The 23,959-nt window shown below is 43.0% G+C and overlaps 1 pseudogene across 2 annotated transcripts; it reads right to left on the bottom strand.

Annotated features, from left to right (window-relative positions):
* Positions 1–3,417: 3,417 nt before the first annotated feature.
* LOC123780237 (immunity-related GTPase family M protein 1 pseudogene) lies at positions 3,418–22,829 on the bottom strand (annotated as a pseudogene). Of its 2 annotated transcripts, none has more exons than XR_015724630.1 (2): positions 22,382–22,829; positions 3,418–7,624 (listed from the first exon to the last, which is right to left on the bottom strand). The product of XR_015724630.1 is annotated as an immunity-related GTPase family M protein 1 pseudogene, transcript variant X2 (transcript). The 2 variants fall into 2 exon arrangements; XR_015724629.1 differs by having other exon boundaries at positions 22,498–22,829.
* Positions 22,830–23,959: the final 1,130 nt, after the last annotated feature.

Raw genomic sequence — 23,959 nt, 5'->3', positions numbered from 1 at the left:
AACATTGTGAACCTGTTGTTAATGACCAAGAATAGGGACAGCACATAGGTGCTTGACAGATTGCCCCACTGGCCATTTACAGAAAGCTTTGCTGCTGAGACCGAGCTCATAGCTCCTTCTCCTCTGGTCAGGAGTGGCTGCAGTGCTTGGTGGGCTGAGGCCTGATGCCCTGAGTGCACATCTCACAGTCCACAGTTAGACCCTCTGGTCCTGAGTCCCCTGTGATCACATGACCCTTCCTCAAGACAAGTGGGTGAGAACAGACACAGGATAATCACTCTAGGGCCCGTACTAAGTGGAATTGTTCCCTGGACACGGGCACAGCTGGTATGCCTGCAGGTGAAATCCCTACTGGATCACATTGGAGGTCTGCGGGCCTCTGCTAGGCTCCTCCTACATGGAGCAGGAATCCATGGAAGAACATGGAGCCCATGAGAGACATACAAAATTGCAGACTGTACTTGGGTCCAAACTGAACAGTGCTAGGACTCAGGTTCTCATCTGGTGGGGGACAGGTGCATGGACATCAGGTGAGGTCACAGCTGGGGTGAGGAAGAGAACTCCATGGTGGTTGGAGCATCTTCACTGCGATCTCAGTGGGTGGAAGTGAGTGATCCCCTGAGCTGTGCAGGCTGGGTAATGTCAGGGAACAGTTTAATTAATTAATTAATTTGTAGATTGATTTATTTATTTTAGAGAGAGAGTGCAAAGTCTAAGAGCAAGTCTAAGATCAAGGTGCCAGTAGGTTTTGCCTCTCCTGAAGCCTCTCTCCTTGGCTTGCAGATGGTCACCTTCCTGCTATGTCCTCACATGGCCTTTTTCTGTGTGTGCATCCCTGGTGTCTCTTCCTCTTTTAAGGACACCAATCCTATTGGAGAGGCTCCCAGCCATCTGAGGTCAGTTAACCTTCATTATCTCCTTAAACAGCCTCCTACAAATGCAGTCACAAAGGGGGTTAGGGCTTCAACATAGGAAGTTGGGGGGGGTATATACTTCAATCAGAACAAATCCTTGTCTAAAATAATTTTTAGTAGCAGCACTTCTTGTGTAATGTTAGAGTTGGACTAGAGAATGGTGTGGGTGTGTCTGAGAACCTCAGCACCTCTGGGGATGTACATTCAGAGGAAGACCCAGAAGAATGAGCCAGGAGTTCCTGCAAGAGCTTAAAGGACATGACTCAGGAAGCTGCTCAGATGCAGATGTGATCTGACACCATGTAACCTCCTCAAGACAGAAATGGGTGATCACGGACACCAAGTTACAAGTGTACTTCACATTGCAGTGTCAGGGCAGGCAGATCCTTCTCAACTTTCCAATAGTAATAGAAATATAGAAAATATCTGAGTGATGGGAGATTTGAGGCTGTTTGGTAAGTAATGCATCCTCTTTGGTGCAATGTGTAAGAATCCATATGTTATGACCTAGCAATTACACTCTTATTTCTGGAGAAGTTTCTACACAGGTGTACGAGAAACATGTGTAAGATGTTTATAGGAGAACTGCTTTGATGAGAAAGAAACAACTGTAAAAAACCTCAATCCAAAATGTCCACCAACAGGAAATAGATAATACGTTCTATCTTTGCAAAATAGGAAACACATGTGATAGAAACAATTGTAAATGAAAAGCAGCTTACGGAAGATGGCACACAAAATTATTCTATTTTTCTAAAGCACCCAAATATGCAAAACTATATAATGTATTGTCTAAAGAAACACACATAGATGGTAAAAACCAATGAAAGCAAAAAAATGTTAAACACAAAATTTGAAGGATTTGTACTTCTGAGAAGAGATGTGGAGACACAGGATATGGGGTGAAGCTTGTGGGAATATTCAGTGATATAAGATACATCTAGTTCCTAATTTGGGAGTTCAGAGGTGTTTATATTTATATCTTGAATTATTCTGTGTGTATGTATGTATATAATATCATATATATCCTCCTGTAGGTAGCTGCTAAACACATATTACACTTAAATAATGTAACAAAGGACAATGCCAAAGCTGAAGAATAGTGTAGGCAGACATCATCTTTTTCAACAGACTATATTTTAGAGCAGTTTTGGGTAAATAGCAAAATGGAGCAAAAGGTACAGAGGGTTCCTATGTACCCCCTGCCCTCACATAAGTATAGTTTCCCCACTGCCAACAACTCACATCATCCTACAGTTCATGAGCCTAAATTGACCTGTCTTCATCCCTCCATGTCCATAAGTTACGTTGGGTTCCCTCTTGGTGTTGTATATTCTATGGGATTTGACAAAAGTATAATTTATCCACCACTGACCCACCATTATCACATCACACAGAGTGGTTTCACTGCTCTAAATGGCCTCTGTGCTCCACCAATTTATCCTTCCCCTTGGGAACCACTGATCTTTTTACTGAATCTACAGCTTTGCCTTTTTCAGAATGTTACACAGTTGGAATTGTGCAGTATTTAGCCTTTCCAGATTGATTTCTCTCACTTGCTAACATGCATTTCCATTTCCTCCATGTCTTTTCACATCAGCTGTCACCTAAGGAGCCTTCTGAATGCTGAGTGGTAAGTGGAAGTGCTCTAGGTCACTAGCCCCTGGTGACACTTCTGAACCCCAGGGAGGAAGAGTTCCCACAATTTTCCATGGAGACAAAGAGGTGACCATCCAAGGAATGAATATGGAATTGGCTTTTTACTGGCAACATGGCATGGTGGAAGGAGGTAGATCTTGAGTTCTAAGAGAGCATGATGTTGTATCTAGAATCCTATCATCAGTTAAACTATTTATTGAAAGTGATCACAAAATAACAGTATTAGCTGAAAATGCAAAGACTAGAAAATTTACCTCCTAGAGAACTCCCCTGCCCCACTTTGTTTGGGAATGGATGCAATGTAAATGAACAGGGAACAGGGAATCCAAGAAGCACCAGCACCACAAGGTAATGGATAGATGTGAGTGAGGCCTGTGCTCCAGGCTGGGAGAGCAACTAGTCCAAGTGAGAATGGGAATTAGAGGTGTTGCACAGCCCACCTTCAGGGAGAACCCTAGCCTGCTCTTCCTCAGGGTGTGCTCACATTCTACTGTTATTTACTTGCCTCTCACTGCTAAGCATCACTCTGTCTAGCTCCTTCTTTTCCCCCCTCTTTTTCTTAAACATAGAGCCTCAAACTGGGTAACTCTGTGTGGCCTGAAGCTGGATGAAATGACCTGTGAATATTGGCAGGGGCTGGTCCTTCAATAGAAAGCAGGGAAGGACATGTCCAGGGCCAAGGAGGGAAGGGCTGAATGAAGAGGGTGCAGCTTCTTCATGCTGGGCCCCTGCAGGAGTGCGTGTCACAGAAGGAGGAGGTCACTCACAACTGCTGTTCTATAAGGAGCTTCTTGATAGTATTATCTATTATCTGTTGTTGTGGAACAAATACCTTGAAACATAGTGGCTTAAAAACAAGTGTTTATTTGCTTATAGTTGCTGAGGGTCAGAAATCCAGGAACAGGGGTGCCTGGGTAGTGTAGTCGTTAAGCGTCTGCCTTCGACTCAGGGTGTGATTCCAGCATTCTGGGATTGAGCCCCACATCAGGCTCCTCTGCTAAGAGCCTGCTTCTTCCTCTTCCACTCCCCCTGCTTATGTTCCCTCTCTCGCTGGCTGTCTCTCTCTCTGTCAAATAAATAAATCAAATCTTAAAAAAAAAAAAAGAAATCCAGGAACAGTCTCAGTTGTGTGGTTCTGGATAAGGGTCTCTCCTGAGGTGGTAGTCAAGCTATCAGCTGGGCTGCATCTTCTGAAGCCTTGCTGGGGCTGGAGGATTTACTCCCAAGATGACTTACATGGCTGGCAGTTAATGCAGGCCACCTCTGTTCTTCTCCACATGGATTCTGATTCTTCAAGTCCTCTTCAGGGGATTAGTTTAAGCTTTCTATGATTACTAGGCAGAGAGAGCAAGAGGGAGAAAGAGAGGGAGAGACTGAGGGAGAGACAGTAGGAGCAGGAGTGAAAGAGAGTGAGCAAGCGAACAGAGAGTGTTTATAAGACAGAAGCTGCAGACTTTTCATGACAAAATATTGGAATTCTTGGACATTCCATTCCTCCTGCCATATTCCATTAGTCACTCCAGTGAAGGATTAAACAAAGCCATGAAAATAGGAGATAATCTTAAAGGTGCCTACCACTGACCTAGGGGCAGGTCAAGATTGTGTTTTCCATTCCTATTTGACCCCACCCCTGCTGGGATTCCTTGTGGCACTGAGGAGAAAACTCTCATCAGAGCTTCTGATCACTTTGTCTTCTTGATGATCTCTCCTCTTTTGTCTTCCACTGCTTTTCTATGTTAGCTTCCTATGTGGTAAAATACATGACCTCAAACTTCCCAGTAGACCTCAGGCTCCCTGATGTGACCTGGTTTTCTTCTTTGCTGAGCTATGGGAGGCTCCAGTGGGTGTGGGCTCTTCTCTACCCTCCCTCATCATGATCACCCAGGAGAGGCAGGTTAGGGTTGGGTTTACTCTAAGAACTCCGCACCTACAGCCATTCTGACCTCTAAAACGCTTTGACTACTCATTTCAATTCTCTCTCTCATCCCTCATTCTCTGGAGATCTCAGGATGCAGAATAGTGCTCTGTATGGGACTCTCTTCTGCTTCCTGAACTTTCCAAAGGGGAAACTTAACAAGCTGTGTTGGAAAAAGAATGAGATGCAACTATGCCTTCAAAGCTTCCATGTGAATGCAGGTCTCTCCCAGCAGAGTCTTCTCTTTCCACTGGATGGACAATCTGAGGACACTCACCTTTTGGTGAAACTGTCTTTCAGTGTTATCCCTTCTTAGCCATGAAGAGAAGGAATGATGATAATACCAAACATTTAAAGAAGTACATGCCTGACTCTATTCTAAGTCTTTTATGTGCTTTAACTCATTAAATCATCACATTACCTGGATGTGGATGGACATTTTAAGATGTAATATTATTATCACTGTGTTAACTATTGGGAAACTAAGACAGTGGAATGTCAGTTGACTTGCCCAAGGTTACATGGCGAAGGCATACTGGAGCCAGAATTTAACCTTAGGACTCTTAACCACTCCACCAAGCCTCTTTGAGTTCATTTCCATTCAATATTAACTTCACTCTCTATCCCAGTGAATATTTATGATAACCTCTGATAAACCCCCCTTTTTGAGCAGAAGCCTAAAGAGAGGACAAATTATAAAATTTATACATTAGGCCAGTTCATATGTCCACCAAATTCAGATTGGACTCCACACTAGGTGAAATCTTCCCAGGTAAATAGAGTAAGGTGATGGTGGTGACAGGGAATGATGCAGGGAAGGAGGGTTACTCTTGTGAGGACTGAATTCCCACAGTGGTGAGACCAGGTTATGACACTTCTGGTGGTGGAGAGTGAAGTTTCAAATTTTATCTGAAAAAAATTTTTTAAATAAAAAACCATTTTTATTACATATATGCCCAGCAAGGAGAAAAATCTATATTTAGGGTCTGCAATGGTTTCCAATTAGGAGACTTTTCATAGAGTCTATATAGTTTGGGTTAACTGTATAAACAGTGAGATCATAGACAGTAGGTTAGTTTCCTTATGCTGATGCTCAAATTTAGTTTCCTTTGACCAACATGGAGATAACTTTGGCAAATAACAGAACATAGCAGGTACTTGAAGTGAAAAAAAATTTCTGTATAGCAAACATAATCTAACAGGCACTACTTCCTATGACAGTCCCACCATGAGCATGTGCATGTGAAGAGCATGGGACCTCTTGGTGTGGGGGATCAGTGTTTTGTACTTATAATAGTCAGGTTTCCTTTTCCATTAAACAGTTTTCCCATCCCAGTAAAATGGTCCTTGAGTCCACCCCCTGCATCCTTTTTTGGATATAAATGATTTGGGTAATTGCTGAAGACAGATACAAGGAAAGAGCTTTACAGGACACCAGACTGGCCTTAGATCCTACACAATACTTTTCAGAGAACAGCTAAACATACAGTCTCTATCATATTTCCCCAAAGGGAACATCCCAAAGGATGTTCTTTCCTCCGCCTCTAGGTGTGACTCTGTGAGTCCATGGACTGAAAGGTGAGAAGTGAAGGAACAGGGGAAAACCAAGAGGCCTTGGAAAAATGATGCTAACGTTATGTGATATGGGGATGTCAGAATGAGGCTGTATGTCATACTGTGCAATATTTTCTTCCACCTTTGGATCCCAGCTTATTTAATAAATGAGAAGAAGTAGGACATATTTGGAAATTTGCTGAGATATGGGTTCAAAATGATCTAGTCAGCTCATTTACCTCAAGGAACTTAGAACTGCTAAAAGTAGAAATATTGAGCTGATTGAGAATTCTGAAAGGTACAGTATGAGGAGAGGACCCCAAATATCCCGACTTTCCCCAAGAAAGAGACTGCTGAGACCTCACTCTTCAGATATTACATCTGTCAGAATTTTCTTCACGATGGTCTTGGTGTCCTCAGCAACTATGTCAAAGAGGCGCCCCTGATTCCACACTCTAAGGTAGTGGGTACTAGTGTTACCGAAGACTGGGATGCGGCTCAGAAGTAAATTTAAGTAATAGGCTATATTACAATTTAACCACGATAATGTCCAGTCCTCTGTGAGGACAGTGTGCATATCCTGAGACTTCATAATGTCTTTGTACTGCTTCATGGGTTTTCCTGTACTCTGGGCCACCTCCTGGAGAGATACATCATCCACACCAAAGAACAAGCGGTAGGAGTTCAAAAACATCCCAAGATCATCTGCATTCTGGATGCCAAACTTATCCTGGAAAGACTCTGAGCCTATTTGCCTCTGCAAAGTGATCGCTTTGTCATTAATGACCTTCTCACAGGTGTCAAACAGGTTCTTTAGGAGATTATGTTTCCTGATGTTAGACACTTCTCTGTGCAAGGTGTCCCTAAGCTGTGGGAAGTCATGCAATAGGGGGTCAAAGCTGGAGACCAGGAATATGATGGGTTCACACACTCCCTCCTTCTGGAGAGTTACCCGGATATTCTCCTGGATATTCTGGAGGAGTTGTTCCTCTGAGACCACACGTGTACTGAGGTCTCTGTCCAGCTTGGTCCAGACGATGTAGAACCTCTTTCCCTGCCCCTGGATGATTTTGGCAAGCTTCGCGAGATTCGTGCTGAACTGTTCAGATGCAATGATGATGAAGAAGTCGTATGTGGTAAACTGCATCTCCTCTGCATACATCTCCAGGCTTTTGGTGGTAGCCCCTGTGCCAGGCAGGTCCCACAGCTCCACATTGGGAATGTGGGACAAAGAGTAGTGAGTGGGAATCTGAGTGGTTCTCACCACACCTGTGGGAGCTGAGTCCTTTTCCTCATGCCCAATTCCCCGCAGTGCATTGATGAAGGAAGACATGCCATTGCCAGAGTCCCCAGTCACTGCAATGCTCACTGGGGTACTGGGTGATGTCTTCAGGGTCTCTCTGACTGCAGAGACCACTTCCACCAACTTCCCTTCTTCCAAGGCTTCTTCTATGTTCATGGCACCTGGTTTAGATAAGATGCTCCAATCCCCATGGTATGGCACATCAGAGGTGAAGGATGTAGGTAATGGGGTGTGAAGGGACAGGGAGGGCTGTGCCATGTTGCTGATCAGTGGAGTAACCTGCAGAAATAGAAAAAGCAGGGGAGTTAGGAAGACCACGCACACGGGGTGGCAGAGGAATCATCAGATTTGGTAACCTGAACTGAGGGTGTTGGATCCACACCTAACTCATTTTAAAGCCTTTAGATGAGAAAGAGCAAGTGTTTGCAAAAATGTTTGACAATGTCTCAAAAAACTAAACATATTATTTGGTCATAAAAACAAGGAAATCCTCCCATTTGTGACAATATGGATGGACTTTGAAAGCATCATGCTAAGTAAAAAAAATCAGACAGACATTGCATAATCTAAGTGATCTGTGGAATCTAAAAATAAAATAAAATAAATTCATAGAAAAAGAGAGCAGACATGGGGAGAGGTAGAGGAAGTGGGTGGGAGGAGGGGGAGATTGGAGGAAATGTTCAAAAGGTACAAGATTTCAGCTATAAGAAAAGTAAGTACTAGGGATGTAATGCACAACTTGGTAACTATAGATATCACCATGGTATGATTTATAGGAACGTTGTTAAGGGAATTCATCTTAAAAGTTCTCCTTAAATGGAGAATTTTCTCTCTTTTTTCTTCTTTCTTTTCTTTTTATTGTATTTTTATGAGATGATGGATCTATTGTGGAAATCATTTCACAATATATGTAAATCAAATCATCATGATGTATGCTTTAAACTTACATAGTGATGTATGTCAATAATATTTCCATAAAACTAGTAAAATAATTTAAACAGAGTCACCAAATGACCCAGCAATCACATTGCTAGGTACACACCCAAGAGCGGTGACAACGTACATCTACATAAAACCTACATGCAAACATCCATAGCAGTATTATTTATAATAGCCCTCAGGTGGAATTAACACAGCTGTCCACAGACTGTTCAATAGATAAATAAAAGTGGTCTATCCACACAGGAGATCAGTACTGGGCAAGAAAAAGAAATGAAGTACTGATACCTGCCACAACATGGAGAAACCCCAAAACATTATGCTCAGTGAAAGCAGACCACCCATCTGGCCATGTAGTCTGATTCTATTCATGTGAAATGTCCAGAAGAGGCAAATCCATAGACACAGAACATATATTGGGGATTTCTTAGATATGTAGGCCATTGTTTTGAGAGGTGGCAGTTAAGAAGTGCAGGATATCTTTTGGATAATGAAAATGTTCTAAATTTGATTATGATGGCATTACAACTTTGTGACTATATTAAAAGCTACTGAAAACTTTAAAGGGCTGAATTGTAGAATGTGTAAATTATGTCCCCAAATCAGGAGATGTGCACATGTTAGGGGCTCAGAGGAGATGGTTGAGGAATGTTCTGCAGCTGTGCTGCTAGTAGTCAGCTCCTAAGCAGAAGAGCATCATGAGGGTCTCTGTGTCAGGAGTCAGGTAGGTCCAGGTACTCCTCCGCCCCAGCTGGGTGAGCAGGATGTCCCCCTGGGGATGTCCACAGGGCACAAGTAAGCCTATGACAACACTCAATATCCTTCAATCCTGATGACCCACACATCTTCACTGCATATGTCTTCAGAGTCAAGAATAATTTAATTATTTTTGGCAACAGTGAAAAGTACACCTTCTTTCCTCTCAAGACATTTTCCATATCTTTCACTACTAATTGCATACCTCGGGAATCCCTGTCCCTCACCCACTTCAACATCTAAGTTACACAAACTTTCCAAATAATAACCTACTGATTTTTTTAAGTCAGTACTTATGTTTGTACATGACTGTTTATCTTGTCACTGTTGTGATTAGTATTTTAAGTATTTAAGTTCTTCTGTGAACTTTCTTTTAGATTTGCAAGCATTTTATAAGGCAGGATTGGGAAAGAGAATTGGTTGAGATTACCTAGTGGACTCTCCCCCTGAGGCTACACACAGAGTGTGGCTGGTGGGCTTTCACAGCCCCACAAATTATGAGTGTTTGCTGTAGTAATTTCCCTTAAAAAAATCTACAGTTTCTTACCAACAGCATTTTTTGCATAGCTAGAACAAACAATCCTAAAATTTGTATGAAGCCACAAAAGACTTGAAATAGCCAAAGCAAACTTGAAAAAGAAAACAAAGACGGAGGCAGCATGATTCCAGACTTCAAGATATATTAGCTGTAGTGATCAAAACAGTATGGTACTTATCTCATATATGTATGTGTTTTTGAGTATGTGTAGAAAACCATTTTTAAAGTAACATCTTTCATTAAAACATAAGTGTTTGTAGTAAAAACAAACAAACAAAACAAAACAAAACAAAACAAAACAAAAAACACCTGTATGGTACTGGTACAAAAATCAATTTCTTATACCATACACAGAAATAAATTCAAAGTGAATTAAATATCTAAATGTGAGCCCTAAAACCATAAACATCCTAGAAGAGAATGTAGGCAGTAACTTTTTTAACATCACTGTAGCAACTTCTTTCTTGATATGAATCTAGAAAGCAAGGGAAACAAAAGCAAAAATAAACCACAAGGACAACATAAAATTAAACACTTTTGCAGAGTGAAGGAAACAACAAAACTAAAGGTAACATACAGAATGGGAGAAAATATTTGTAAAGACATATCTGATAAAGGGCTATTACCCAAAATATATAAAAAAAACCCCATAAAACTCAACACTCAAAAGCCAAATAATCCAATTGAAAAATGGTCAGAAGATATGAATAGGCCTTTTTCCAAAGAAGACATACAGATGGCCAGGAGACATATGAAAAGATGCTCACCATCACTTATCATCAGGGAAATGCAAATCAAAACTATAATGAGATAACACCTTACAACTGTCAGAATGGCTAAAATCAACAACACAAGAAACAACAGATGTTGGTGAGGATGTGGACAAAGGGGAACCCTCTTGCACTGTTGGTGGGAATTCAAACTGATGCAGCCACTCTGGAAAACAGTATGGAGGTTCCTTAAAAGTTAAAAATACAGCTACTCTATGACCCAGCAACTGTACTACTAGGTATTTACTTAGAATACAAAAAACTAATTCAAAGGGATACATGCACCCTGATGTTTAGAGCATCATTATCAATAATAGCCAAACTATAGAAAGAGCCCAAGTCTCCATGGACTGATGAATGGATAAAGAAGATGTGGTATATGTATACAATGGAATATTACTCAGCCACAAAAAATGAAATATTGCCATTTGCAATGACATGGTTTGAGCTAGAGAGTATTATGCTAAGCAAAATAAGTTAGACAGAGAAAGACAAATACCATATGATTTCACTCATGTGTGGAATTTAATAAATGAAAAAAAAAACAAGCAAAGGGAAGCAAAAAGACAGAGGCAAACCAAGAAACAGACTCTTAAGTATAAAGAACAAATTGATGGTTAGCAGAGGGGATGTGGGTAGGGGGATGGGTTAAATAGAGGATGGGTATTGGGAAGTGCACTTGTGATGAACACTGTCTGATACATGGAAGTATTGAATCATGACATTGTACACCTGAAATTAATATTACACTGTATGCTAACTAACTTGAATTTAAATAAAAACTTTAAAACAAATACTGTCTTTGTGTGCATAAATGCGAATTTTAAAACATTGTAATTCAAGACTGCCTCTTTGCTGAAGAGTTTCCCTGTGAGCCCCATGAGGCCTTCTATTCCATGAAGGCTTCCCTTCCAGACCTATCTATGGGGTCTCCTGGTGCTGCTGGAGGCCAATCCTCATACCCAACTGTTCAGGTTTCTGAATCAGAAGGCCCACAGCCCATTTGTGGGAGAAATTTCTCATTGGCCTGCAGGTCCTGTGGTGCAGCTTTTTGCTCTCCTCCTCCACCAAACCCACCCCACTTGCCTCTCCACTGATAGGTCCTGATTGCATCACTGCCCCCCAGACTTCTCCAGGTGCTTTCATCCACCATAAGTCCTGGACTCACCCTCCCCACGCAGAAACTGGTGAGAGCTCCACACCCCAGGTTTGCAGACAAGCTCAGGCAATGTGAACATTTTCACAATGACAACTGAGCCCCAGTCTTCTGTCCTGTGTAGCTGGGAAGCCATGCTACCGACCCCATAGCACTCCATTGAGGGTTTCATTGTATGACCCAGGTGAAGCTCTGGGCAGGCCTCCTGGTAATCTCTGGTGAATCCTCTTTGATCTTATTAGGATCTCTAAGGAAGACTTTCCTCTGATTCTTCTTACTCCTTCCAACTCTTAACACAGGATAGGAAGGTGCTATTTCTGCAAATCTGTCTGAGCTGGGTCTTTTGCATGGCTTTTCTTGATTAATCTTCCCCAAGCTCTATTAGATAAGTGATATTATTATTCCTAGTTACAGATGAAGATGTTTCACAGATGTGAGATGTTCACAGATAAGAAATAAGCTTGACAGTCTGGAAAACAGTATGGAGGTTCCTCAAAAAATTAAAAATAGAACTACTCTATGACCCAGCAATTGCACTACTAGGTATTTACCCAAAGGATACAAACAGTGATTTAAGGGGCACATGTAAACCAATGTTTATAGCAGCAGTGTCCACAATAGTCAGAACATGGAAAGAACCCAGATGTCCACTGACAGATGAATGGATAAAGAAGATGTGGTATACAAACACACACAATGGAATACTACTCAGCCATCAAAAAAGTGAAATTTTTACCATTTGCCATGATGTGGATGGAACTAGAGGGTATTATGCTAAGCAAAGTAAGTCAATCAGAGAAAGACAATTATCATATGATTTCACTCATATGTGGAATTTAAGAAACAAAACAGAGGAACATAAAGGGAGGGAGGGAAAAATAAAACAAGTCAAAATCAAAGAGGGAGACAAACCATAAGAGATATAAGGAAACAAACTGAGGATTGCTGGGAGGATGGAGGGATGGGGGAATGGGGTAGCTGGGTGATGTGTATTAAGGAGGGCACCTGATGTAATGAGTGCTGGGTGTTATATAAGATGGATGAATCACTGAACTCTACCTCTGAAACTAATAATATACTATATGTTAATTAATTGAATTTAAATAAAATAAAAAAATAAAATAATAAAATAAAATAAAATAAAATAAAATAAGAGAGGGTGGCAAACCATAAGAGACTCTTAACTGTAGGGAACAAACTGAGGGTTGCTGGAGGGAGGTGGGTGGGGGATGGGCTAAATGAGTGATGGGCATTAAGGAGGGCACTTGTTTGGATGAGCACTGGGTGTCATATGGAACCGATGGATCACTAAATTCTACCCCTGTGACTAATAATACACTATATATCAACTAAATTGAATTTAAGTAAATAAAAAGAAGAAAGAAGCTTGAAATTACAAAGCAATGATGGAGGATCTAAGATTTACTCCAACAATGTGATTTTCTGTTTCTATCTGGATAGGAGGGGAGGATGATCCTAGTTAATGTTGAATCTCCGGCCCCAGGGGCTGGAGGATGGCTGGATGCTGAGATGCTTCTCCTGGGGATGTGGGTCCACTTATTGTTATCAATTGCCATTTACCTCTCCCTGGATGCACCTTTCCTAATTTGGGGAGAGAATGGAAATCATAGTCCTTTCTCAGCTCCCATCCTCACTAAGGAAAACTCACTGCTTTGCAAGTGTGAGGAAAAATTCTACAATGTCTCCCCATTTCTTAGAAACCATTGCAGGGAACTTGACCCCCCTTGGGAGATAGATGGATAATGAAATGATCAGGAGATGTTGGGAGTTCAGAGGGAGGAAAACTCATGGAATATAATGTAATCACCATCCCATCTGCTTGGGGACCAGAATCCCTTGAGCCCTGTGCCCACAAAGTCTTCAGGTTCTTCCACCAGGGGCCCCTATGAAAAACTGGAGCTGGAATAGGTCAGTGAAGATGGTGCCTCCTCCTGCAGGAGTAGAGGTGCCCTGAGCTTGGTGAGGGTGTGAACGACATGGTGGTGGGGCAGAACATGCATGGACAAAGCTGGCTTAAAGCTAGAAAGATGGAGCCCTGGCCTGGATCAGGCTGGAGGAACATTCTGAAAGGAGAATACCTACGAGTAGCCCTCCCTTGCCCCTATATTCAAAGCCCTCTTTAAGACCACTCTTGACCTTTCCCAACAATAGCCCAAGTTCTTGTTTATGAGGGACACAGAGGTTCCTGGAGGCCTTACCTGCCATCCTGGCTCCAGGGAGACAATCTCCTGGGTGAGTCCCAGGCTCACTGATCTGGCTGTGTGAAGGCATTTCTGCTGCCCCTGAGCATGCTATATATTCTTCTTGCCTGTAAGTTTGCCCCTAAAATGGGATGGAGAAGGCTGAATGTCCTTATCAGTGGTCTTGTGGGGCCCAGGCCAGGCAGAATATAGGAGCCCTTGAATCCATTTCCTGGTTTGTCTAAATCCCATCACAACCTTCACACGTACCCATCTCACCTTGACTTCCTGTGTGTTAGATCAATTGAAAAAACCCCTGTCTCTTCAAAAGGTGAAACTCCCAGAAAGTATTCTGTCATCCCATGTTAGATGCTTCATATCATAAAAATACACATACAGGTCTCATCATCAGGGAATTATGTTAAATAGTTCCCTAGGCTCTGCAGTGCCCTTAGTGCCCAGCAGGTTTGGGACACATTTCTGTTAGATGAATGAAACACAATATACCACTGCATATCCTCCACTTACTGGTTGATGGATAAATTAACTTTGTTTCCTAAAGCTGTCATCTGAAATGTTGAAGCCAGCTCCACCACAGCCCTTTGGAAAGCAAGTAGGGTCTAGGGAAGTGTAGGAGCTCCTGACCCTGGGGCGGCTGTGGTAGGTAAGAACAAACCTACAATCTTCTAGACCATTTCTGTGACTATGTCTGACCCAACCATGGACTTTACACATGTCTCCTCACCTGAGCACCTGTGTTAAGCCCTACTGGAGGGGGTGGCTGAGGCCCCATAGCACAAGCCACAGCTCCCTGTTTCCCACTACTTGCTCATCTTGTTCCTGCCTTGCACCTGGTGCTAGACAACCCTGTATGTGGGACCCTTTCAGGGTCGTTTAACGCAGCACTATGCCCATAAGACACTGCCAGGCCAGGCTGGGACAAGAGTAATTCCATGAGAGATTGCAGGTCTTCCAGGAATGGTCAGTGTGCAAGTGGTGGTGTGTTTGTTTGAGCCCCCAGGACATTGAGGCTCAGAGAACTAACCCAGAAGGTGAGGAGAGGCCATTAGAAATGAGCCAGGGATGCAAGTGACTCCCAGGCTCACTTTTTTGCAGGTCATACTCATGTTATACCTCTGATCTTCCCTATCTGAACAGGGTTTGAGGGTCCCTGAATAAAGAAACAGGCTTTTATGGAGGGATCCCAGGGGGCAGATTCAACTAGGGAGGACAGTTGCGTTTGCAAGGAAAACCAGATCCTATGGGCAGATCTTTCAAAGTCTCACCAGCAGTGAGAGATGCATTTCACATAGGAACTAAGTACCCACTCAGCATACATGCATTCACACAAGTGCATACACCTGAAGAAAGATTTTACCAACAATTTCCCTACCCTCCATTTTGATCTACTGCATCTATTCCAATGGGCAAATTTTTTGAACTCTTGTTATAATGCACCAAATATATTTCATGATCTAAGAAGCAGAATGAAAAACACTCATTATTGGATTTGCCATGCAAGGTCCTATATAGTTCATGTCATGCCCAATTATCTTGAGCCATGAAGCAGGGATCAGACTTGGCCCAGACTAGAAATCTGAGGCATGAAGAATTTTTGTGAGTTTGAACTCAATGTGGACCAAGCCCCACATTTCCCCCCATTTTATCATCATAGGGAAGGGCAAGGAAAAAAAATATACATATTGCTTTATTCTAGGAAAGTATAATAAACATCTGCTTCATCAATAGGCATGAGGCACAAAAGGACCTGGTCTGGGAAAAGAGTATTTCAAGAGTCCACCTCACTGACATCATCTGTAAGGAATGGAGTTGATGTCCAGCAATAGGGACAGTTTCTCCTATGTAGATACACATGTGCAAGGGAGAAGGGAAGATGGCGGAGGAGTAGGGGACCCCTTTTTCAGCTGGTCCCCTGAGTCGAGCTGGATAGGTACCAGACCATCCTGAACATCCATGGAATCAGCCTGAGATGCAGGAAGATACATCTGGATCTCTACAAATGAACATCTCCAGCGCTAAGTATTGAGGTATGAAGTGGGGAGCCGTGAAACCACACACAGATACTGGAAGATAAACGGAAGGGGGAGGGAGCCGCCGCGTTTGGGCCAGGAAGCGGTAGCCACCTTCACGGGTGAGCGGGCAGACTCGCGGACAGCACCCGTGAGAGAACAGACTGAGACCGTGAGCCGGGGAGCGCGTGCCACCGGACTTCTCACGGAACTCCGGTGTGCTCACTGGAACCAGACTGAGACCCGGAGCTCCGGGAGCACGTGGGGGCGGCTGGCGGCTGGCAGTGTTAGAAACACAAAGGACAGAGAAGCACCGGCCCTGGAAGTGAGGGCTGGGACACTGGGTGTGGGGCGCACATCCCGGGATGCTGCAGGGTTGAGCAGCACCAACAGAAACAGAGTTAAAGTGGCCAGATCATCAGTGGAGAACGGCCCGCGATCCCCTCTGTTCTGTGACAGAGGCTGAGATTCGGCCACTGCTGCTCTGTCTCTCAAAAAAGGCACAACAAACTGCCAGGGAAAGCCGCCAGAGAACAAAAGCCTGGAAACACCAGCTCAAAGGGTGCCCATCCCCCTGCCCCTTCACAGGAGACACAGAGACCCTACCCAAACAGGGTTGCCTGAGGTTCGGTGTTGCAGGCCCTTCCCACAGAAGGCAGGCTGAAAAATCAAGAAGCCCACATCCCTAAGATCCCTATAAAACAAGGGCGCACGGCCTGGGTCCTGGTCAATAATTTGGGCTCTGGACAACCCCGCAACCTCTCCTCAATCAGAATGACGAGAAGGAGAAATCCCCCCCAGCAAAGAAAAGACAACGAGTCTGTGGCCTCTGCCACAGAACTAATGGATATGGATATAACTAAATTATCAGAAATGGAATTCAGAGTAACAATGGTCAAGATGATGTGTAGACTTGCAAAATTATTTACGAAAATGTTAATGAGAATATAGACTCTCTAAGGGTGGAAATGAGAGCGAATCTGGCAGAAATTAAAAATTGTATGAGCCAAATGCAGGCAAAACTAGAGGCTCTGACAGCCAGGATAAATGAGGCAGAGGAACGTATTAGCGAATTGGAGGATGGGTTAGTAGAAGAAAAAGCTAAAATAGAAGCTGGACTTAAAAAAATCCACACCCACGAATGTATGTTACTGGAGATTAATGACTCAATGAAGCGTTCCAATGTCAGAATCATCTGCATCCCCGAGGGGGTGGAGAAAAACAGGACTAGAAGAGATATTAGAACAAATTGTAGCTGAAAACTTCTCTAATCTAGCAAGGGAAACAAACATTCGTGTCCAATAGGCAGAGAGGATCCCTCCCAAGCTCAACCATGACAAACCTACACCACGTCACATCATAGTGCATTTTGCAAATATTAGATCCAAGGATACAGTATTGAAAGCGGCCAGGGCAAAGAAATTTCTCATGTACCAACACAAACGTATCAGAATTACGTCAGACCTGTCTGCACAGACCTGGAATGAGAGAAAGGGTTGGGGGGGTATTTTTTTTTTAAGATTTTTAAAAAAATTTTTATTTATTTGACAGAGATAGAGACAGCCAGTGAGAGAGGGAACACAAGCAGGGGGAGTGGGAGAGGAAGAAGCAGGCTCATAGCAGAGGATCCTGATGTGGGGCTCGATCCCACAACGCCGGGACCATGCCCTGAGCCGAAGGCAGACGCTTAACCACTGTGCCACCCAGGCACCCCTGGGGGGTATTTTAAAAGCTCTTTCAGAGAAAAACATGCAGCCAAGGATCCTTTATCCAGCAAGGCTATCATTCAGAATTGATGGAGAAATAAAGACCTTCCAGAATCGCCATTCATTGACCAATTTAGTAACCACAAAACCAGCCCTACAGGAGAAATTAAGGGGGGGGTGCTATAAAGGTAAAAAGGCCCCAAGAGTGATACAGAACAGAAAGTCACAACCGATACAAACAAAGACTTTATTGGCAACATGGCATCATTAAAATTATATCTCTCAGTATTCAGTCTTAATGTGAATGGCTTAAATGCTCCCATAAACGCCACAGGGTTGCAGATTGGATAAAAAGAAATGACCCATCCATTTGCTGTCTACAAGAGAATCATTTTGAACCCAAAGATCCATTCAGACTGAAAGTAAAGGGATGGAGTACCATCTTTCACGCCAATGGACCTCAAAAGAAAGCTGGGGTAGCAATTCTCATATCAGATAGATTGGATTTTAAACTAAAGACTATCGTTAGAGACACAGAAGGGCACTATATTATTCTTAAAGGATGTACCCAACAAGTGGATATGACAATTATAAATATATATGCCCCCAGGAGGGGAGCAGCAAGATACACAAGCCAACTCTTAACCACAATAAAGAGACATATAGATAAAAATACATTAATAGTAGGGGATCTCAACACCCCTCTCTCAGAAATAGACAGAACACCCTTGCAAAAACTAAGCAAAGCATCAAAGGCTTTGAATGCCATACTCGACGAGTTGGACCTCATAGATATATATAGAACACTACACCCCAGAACCAAAGAATACTCATTCTATTCTAATGCCCATGGAACATTCCCAAGAATAGACCATGTTCTGGGTCACAAAACAGGTATCAACCGATACCAAAAGACTGAAATTATTCCCTGCATATTCTCAGACCACAGTACTTTGAATTTGGAACTCAACCACAAGGAAAAATTTGGAAGAAACTCAAACACTTGGAAACTAAGAACCATCCTGCTCAGGAATGACTCGATAAACCAGGAAATCAAAAATCAAATTAAATAATTTATGCTGACCAACGAGAATGAAAACACAACAGTCCAAAACCTATGGGATACTGCAAAGGCAGTCCTAAGGGGGAAATACATAGCCATCCAAGCCTCACTCAAAAGAATAGAAAAATCTAAAATGCAGTTTTTATATTCTCACCTCAAGAAGCTGGAACAGCAACAGAGGGACAGGCCTAATCCACGCATGAGGAAGCAGTTGACCAAAATTAGAGCTGAAATCAATCAATCAGAAACCAGAAGTACAGTAGAGCAGATCAACAGAACTAGAAGCTGGTTCTTTGAGAGAATTAATAGCATTGACAGACCTCTGGCAAGACTTATCCGAAAGAATAGAGAAAGGACCCAACTTAATAAAATTATGAATGAAAAAGGAGAGGTCATAACCAACACCAATGAAATTGGAAGGATTATTAGAAACTTTTATCAATAGCTTTATGCCAATAAATTAAGCAATCTGGAAGAGATAGAGGCCTTCCTGGAAACCCATAAACGACCAAGACTGAAACAGGAAGAAACTGATTTTTTAAACAGGTCAATTAATTATGAAGAGATTGAGTCAGTGATAAACAATCTTCCAAAAAATAAAACTCCAGGCCCGGACAGTTTTCCTGGGGTATTCTACCAAACATTCAATGAAGAAGTAATACCTATTCTCCTAAAGCTATTTCAAAAAATAGAAACAGAAGGAAAGCTACCAAACTCATTCTATGAGTCCAATATTACCTTGATCCCCAAACCAGGCAAAGAGCCCAACAAAAAGGAGAATTATAGACCGATTTCCCTAATGAATATGGACACCAAAATCCTCAACAAGATCCTGGCAAACAGAATCCAACAGCACATTAAAATGATTATCCAACATGACCAAGTGGGATTCATCCCTGGGATGCAGGGGTGGTACAACATTCACAAATCTATCAGTGTCTTAGATTTTATTCAGAAACAAAAATTCAGAAGTCATATGATTCTCTCAATAGATGCAGAAAAAGCATTTGACAAAATACAGCACCCTTTTCTGATTAAAACCCTTCAGAGTGTAGGGGCGCCTGGGTGGCACAGCGGTTAGGCGTCTGCCTTCGGCTCAGGGCGTGATCCTGGCGTTATGGGATCGAGCCCCACATCAGGCTCTTCCGCTATGAGCCTGCTTCTTCCTCTCCCACTCCCCCTGCTTGTGTTCCCTCTCTCGCTGGCTGTCTCTATCTCTGTTGAATAAATAAAATCTTAAAAAAAAAAAAACCTTCAGAGTGTAGGGATAGAGGGTTCATTTGTCAAGATCATAAAAGCCATCTATGAAAAGCCTACAGCAAATATTATTCTCAATGGGGAAAAGTTGGAAGCCTTTCCCTTAAATCAGGAACACGACAAGGATGCCCACTCTTGCCACTATTATTCAACATAGTACTAGAAGTCCTTGCAACAGCAATGAGACAACAAAAAGGGATAAAAGGTATCCAAGTCAGCAAAGAAGAAGTCAAACTGTCTCTCTTCACAGATGACATGATACTCTATATGGAAAACCCAAAAGAAGCCACTCCCAAACTATTAGAAGTTATAGAGCAATTCAGTAACGTGGCGGGATACAAAATCAATGCTCAGAAATCAGTTGCATTTCTATACACGAATAATGAGACCAAAGAAAGAGAAATTAGGGAATCCATCCCATTTACAATAGCACCAAAAACCATACGTTACCTTGGAATTAACTTAACCAGAGACGTAAAGGACCTATATTCTAGAAACTATAAATCACTCTTGAAAGACATTGAGGAAGACACAAAAAGATGGAAAGATATTCCATGCTCATGGATTGGAAGAATTAACATAGTTAAAATGTCCATGCTACCCAGAGCAATCTACACTTTCAAGGCTATCCCAATCAAAATGCCGATGACATTTTTCAAGGAACTGGAAGAAATAGTCCTTAAATTTGTATGGAACCAGAAAAGGCCCCAAATCGCCAAGGAGCTGTTGAAAAGGAAAAACAAAGCTGGGGCATTACAATGCCGGATTTTGAGCTGTACTACAAAGCTGTGATCACAAACACATCATGGTACTGGCTCAAAAACAGGCACATAGACCAATGGAACAGAATAGAGAACCCAGAAATGGACCATCACCTCTCTGGGCAACTAATCTTTGATAAAGCAGGAAAAAACATCCGGTGGGAAAAAGATAGTCTCTTCAATAAATGGTGCTGGGAAAATTGGACAGCTACATGCAAAAGAATGAAACTTGACCACTCTCTCACACCATACACAAAGATAAACTCCAAATGGATGAAAGACCTCGATGTGAGTCAGGAATCCATCAAAATCCTGGAGGACAACATAGGCAACAATCTCTACGACATCGGCCAAAGCAACCTTTTTCATGACACATCTCTAAAGGCAAGAGAAACAAAAGATAAAATGAACATGTGGGGCTTCATCAAAATAAAAAGCTTCTGCACAGCCAAGGAAACAATCAAAAAAACTAAGAGGCAGCCCACGGAATGGGAGAATATATTTGCAAGTTATGCTACAGATAAAAAACTGGTATCGAAGATCTACAAAGAACTTCTCAAACTCAATACCCGAGAAACAAATAAGTCATAAAATGGGCAGAAGATATGAACAGACACTTTTCCAATGAGGACATACAAATGGCCAACAGACACATGAAAAAATGTTCAAAATCATTTTCCATCAGGGAAATTAAAATCAAAACCACACTAAGATACCACCTTATGCCAGTTAGAATGGCAAAAATTAACAAGGCAGGAAACAGCAATTGCTGGAGAGGATGTGGAGAAAGGGGATCCCTCCTATATTGTTGGTGGGAATGCAAGTTGGTACAGCCACTCTGGAAAACAGTGTAGAGGTCCCTTAAAAAGTTAAAAATTGAGCGACCCTATGACCCAGCCATTGCAATACTGGGTATTTACCCCAAAGATACAAACGTAATGAACAGAAGGGCCATATGCACCCCAATGTTCATAGCAGCATTACCCACAAGAGCTAAATTGTGGAAGGAGCCAAGATGCCTTTCAACAGATGACTGGATTAAGAAAATATGGTCCATATATACAATGGAATATTACTCAGCTATCAGAAAGAACGAGTTCTCAACATTTGCTGCAACATGGACGTCACTGGAGGAGATAATGCTAAGTGAAATAAGTCAAGCCGAGAAACACAATTATCATATGATTTCTCTCATCTATGGAACATAAGAACTAGGAAGACCGGTAGGGGAAGAAAGGGATAAAGAAAGGGGGGTAATCAGAAGGTGGAGTGAAGCATGGGAGGCTATGGACTCTGAGAAACAAACTGAGGGCTTCAGAGGGGAGGGGGGTGGGGGAATGGGATAGACCGGTGATGGGTAGTAAGGAGGGCACATATTGCATGGTGCACTGGGTGTTATACGCAACTAATGAATCATCGAACCTTGCATCAGAAACCAGGGATGTACTGTATAGTGACTAACATAATATAATAAAAAAATTAAGAAAAAAAAAAGATACACATGTGCACTGTTATACGTTGTCTTAGGTCTCTTAGATACTTTGTCCCTGAAACCCCACTTCTACCTAATCCACAGGAAGTCCAGCTAATGCTCCAGTTAGACTTTCCCAATTCCAGATTACTCCAGAAATTGCCATTGTCTTATGTCCTACGTAGATTGTAAGAGAATATGAATGGCAAATCCTGCTGTCCTTTTCAAAACCTGGTCCCATCAGAAGGCCCCCACTGCCATGAATATGGAGATGAAAGGCCCATTGCCTCCATACTGGAAGGTAGAATTGGTTCGGTCCAAACTAAGTATGGGGTTCTGATTTTGTCCCTGAAGAATATCAGAGAGGAGCCCTTTTGTAAATACTTACTGAAATGGATAAGCCAATCCCAAAGCTCTCCTGCCCTGGTGTCAGGCTCCACCTTTCACGTCTTCACTCCTGCAGGGTTATTAGCGACATTGTGTTGTAGGAGTTCTCTCACTTACCTGCTCCAGGAAGCAGAGGTGACTGTGAACAGGCAGATGTCAGTGGCCCTTCTGGCAAGTTAACTCTTCCAGGGAACGAGTCCAGCCCTTAGACAGAGACAGTTACCTCTGAGATCCTCCAAAACTGGTTTCAGGCCCAGATTGTTCCAAAAGTAAGGAAGGGAGTTGTGCTGGGTTGGGGTTGTCCTAGGAAGAGCCTAGACAGAAGGGGGGAAGAGGAGCTAGGAAGGAGAAAGCAATCTTGCAGAGTTTTCTGCTGCAGTCCTTCCCTGCTCAGAGCTGTGCGATTTCTGAGTAAAGCGGTGGCAGGGCCCCAGCCCCAGCAGGAGGGAACATAAGGAGGGCTGCTTTCAGTTTCTATTCCTGGAAATGACTCCAGTTCTCAAAATAAGCCTGAACCAGTTTCCCTTTCCCATTCTGGAGGGTGGGGGCGCTGCATCATTTGCCTGTGGCTTATCAGGGTTATTTGAGCACCTTCAGCCCAGAGGCCCAGGGGAGGGTGAAAGTGCTCTGACACCAGCTGCCTCATACCTGAGATTCTTACTCCGATGCTAGTGTCCAGATCTATGAGCAGTCCATATTCAGCCCCCTTGAGGCTGGCCCCTCAGATGGGTGCAGACACTGCCTGCAAAAGTTATTCCTTAGGATTGGCCGGTGCGCTCAGCTCAGGGGCCAATTCACTTCCGCCCATAGAGATCAGACTGCAGAAGTTACATCCAGGGTGGAATTCTCTTCCAGGCTCCAGCTATGACCTTCCCTGGTGTCAATACACCTGCCTCAACCAAGTGAGGGTCTGAGCTCAAAACAGCTCACTACTGACTTGGTGACTGTAACAGCTGCTTAAACTCTCAGGGATTGTCACATCCTCATGTGGGAGCAGCAGTGAAGCCTCCCCAGGGTGTTTGTGTTCAGAACAGAGGCCGCAGGGAGGGGGCTATGTGATTTCGACGGGGTGAAAAAGAAAGTTCGTTTTACAGTTTCTGCCAAGGTTGCAAATGTCCATAACAAGTGATGAAATCCTTCTGTGGCTAAGAGACTGTGAATTTGTCATTGCCATCCTTGATTCCTCCCCTGGGTCATGAAAGGACAGCGGACAGGTTGTGCACAGGGAAGGCAAGGATCATTTTAGTGAGCTTGTTACAAGGGACATGGTCAACAATGAGGGCTGCACATGGTCTTCTTGGGTAGGGTGATCTGAGGAGAACAGAAGGAGCTGCCCTTCTGTTCCTGAAACCACGGGGGAGGTAGGAGACTGGAAAGTCTGGACTATACTTGCCTCGAGATCCCAAAGGGTACATCAGCATGGACCTTCATTAGACATCATTGGACCCTTCTTCCTGAGGGACATTCATCACACCAGGCCATCAGCTGGATTGCAAATATCCTACCCCAGTGAGTCTTTTCCTACCCTGTAGTTCTCCTGTGCCACGCTCCTCCATGTAATGGGGGCAGTGGGTGGAAG

The sequence above is a fragment of the Ursus americanus genome, chromosome 5 (genome assembly GCF_024610735.1).
Source record: "Ursus americanus isolate L20-20 chromosome 5, mUrsAme1.1.p, whole genome shotgun sequence".
Lineage (NCBI taxonomy): Eukaryota > Metazoa > Chordata > Mammalia > Carnivora > Ursidae > Ursus > Ursus americanus.
This window is presented reverse-complemented; position numbering and strand designations above follow the sequence as displayed.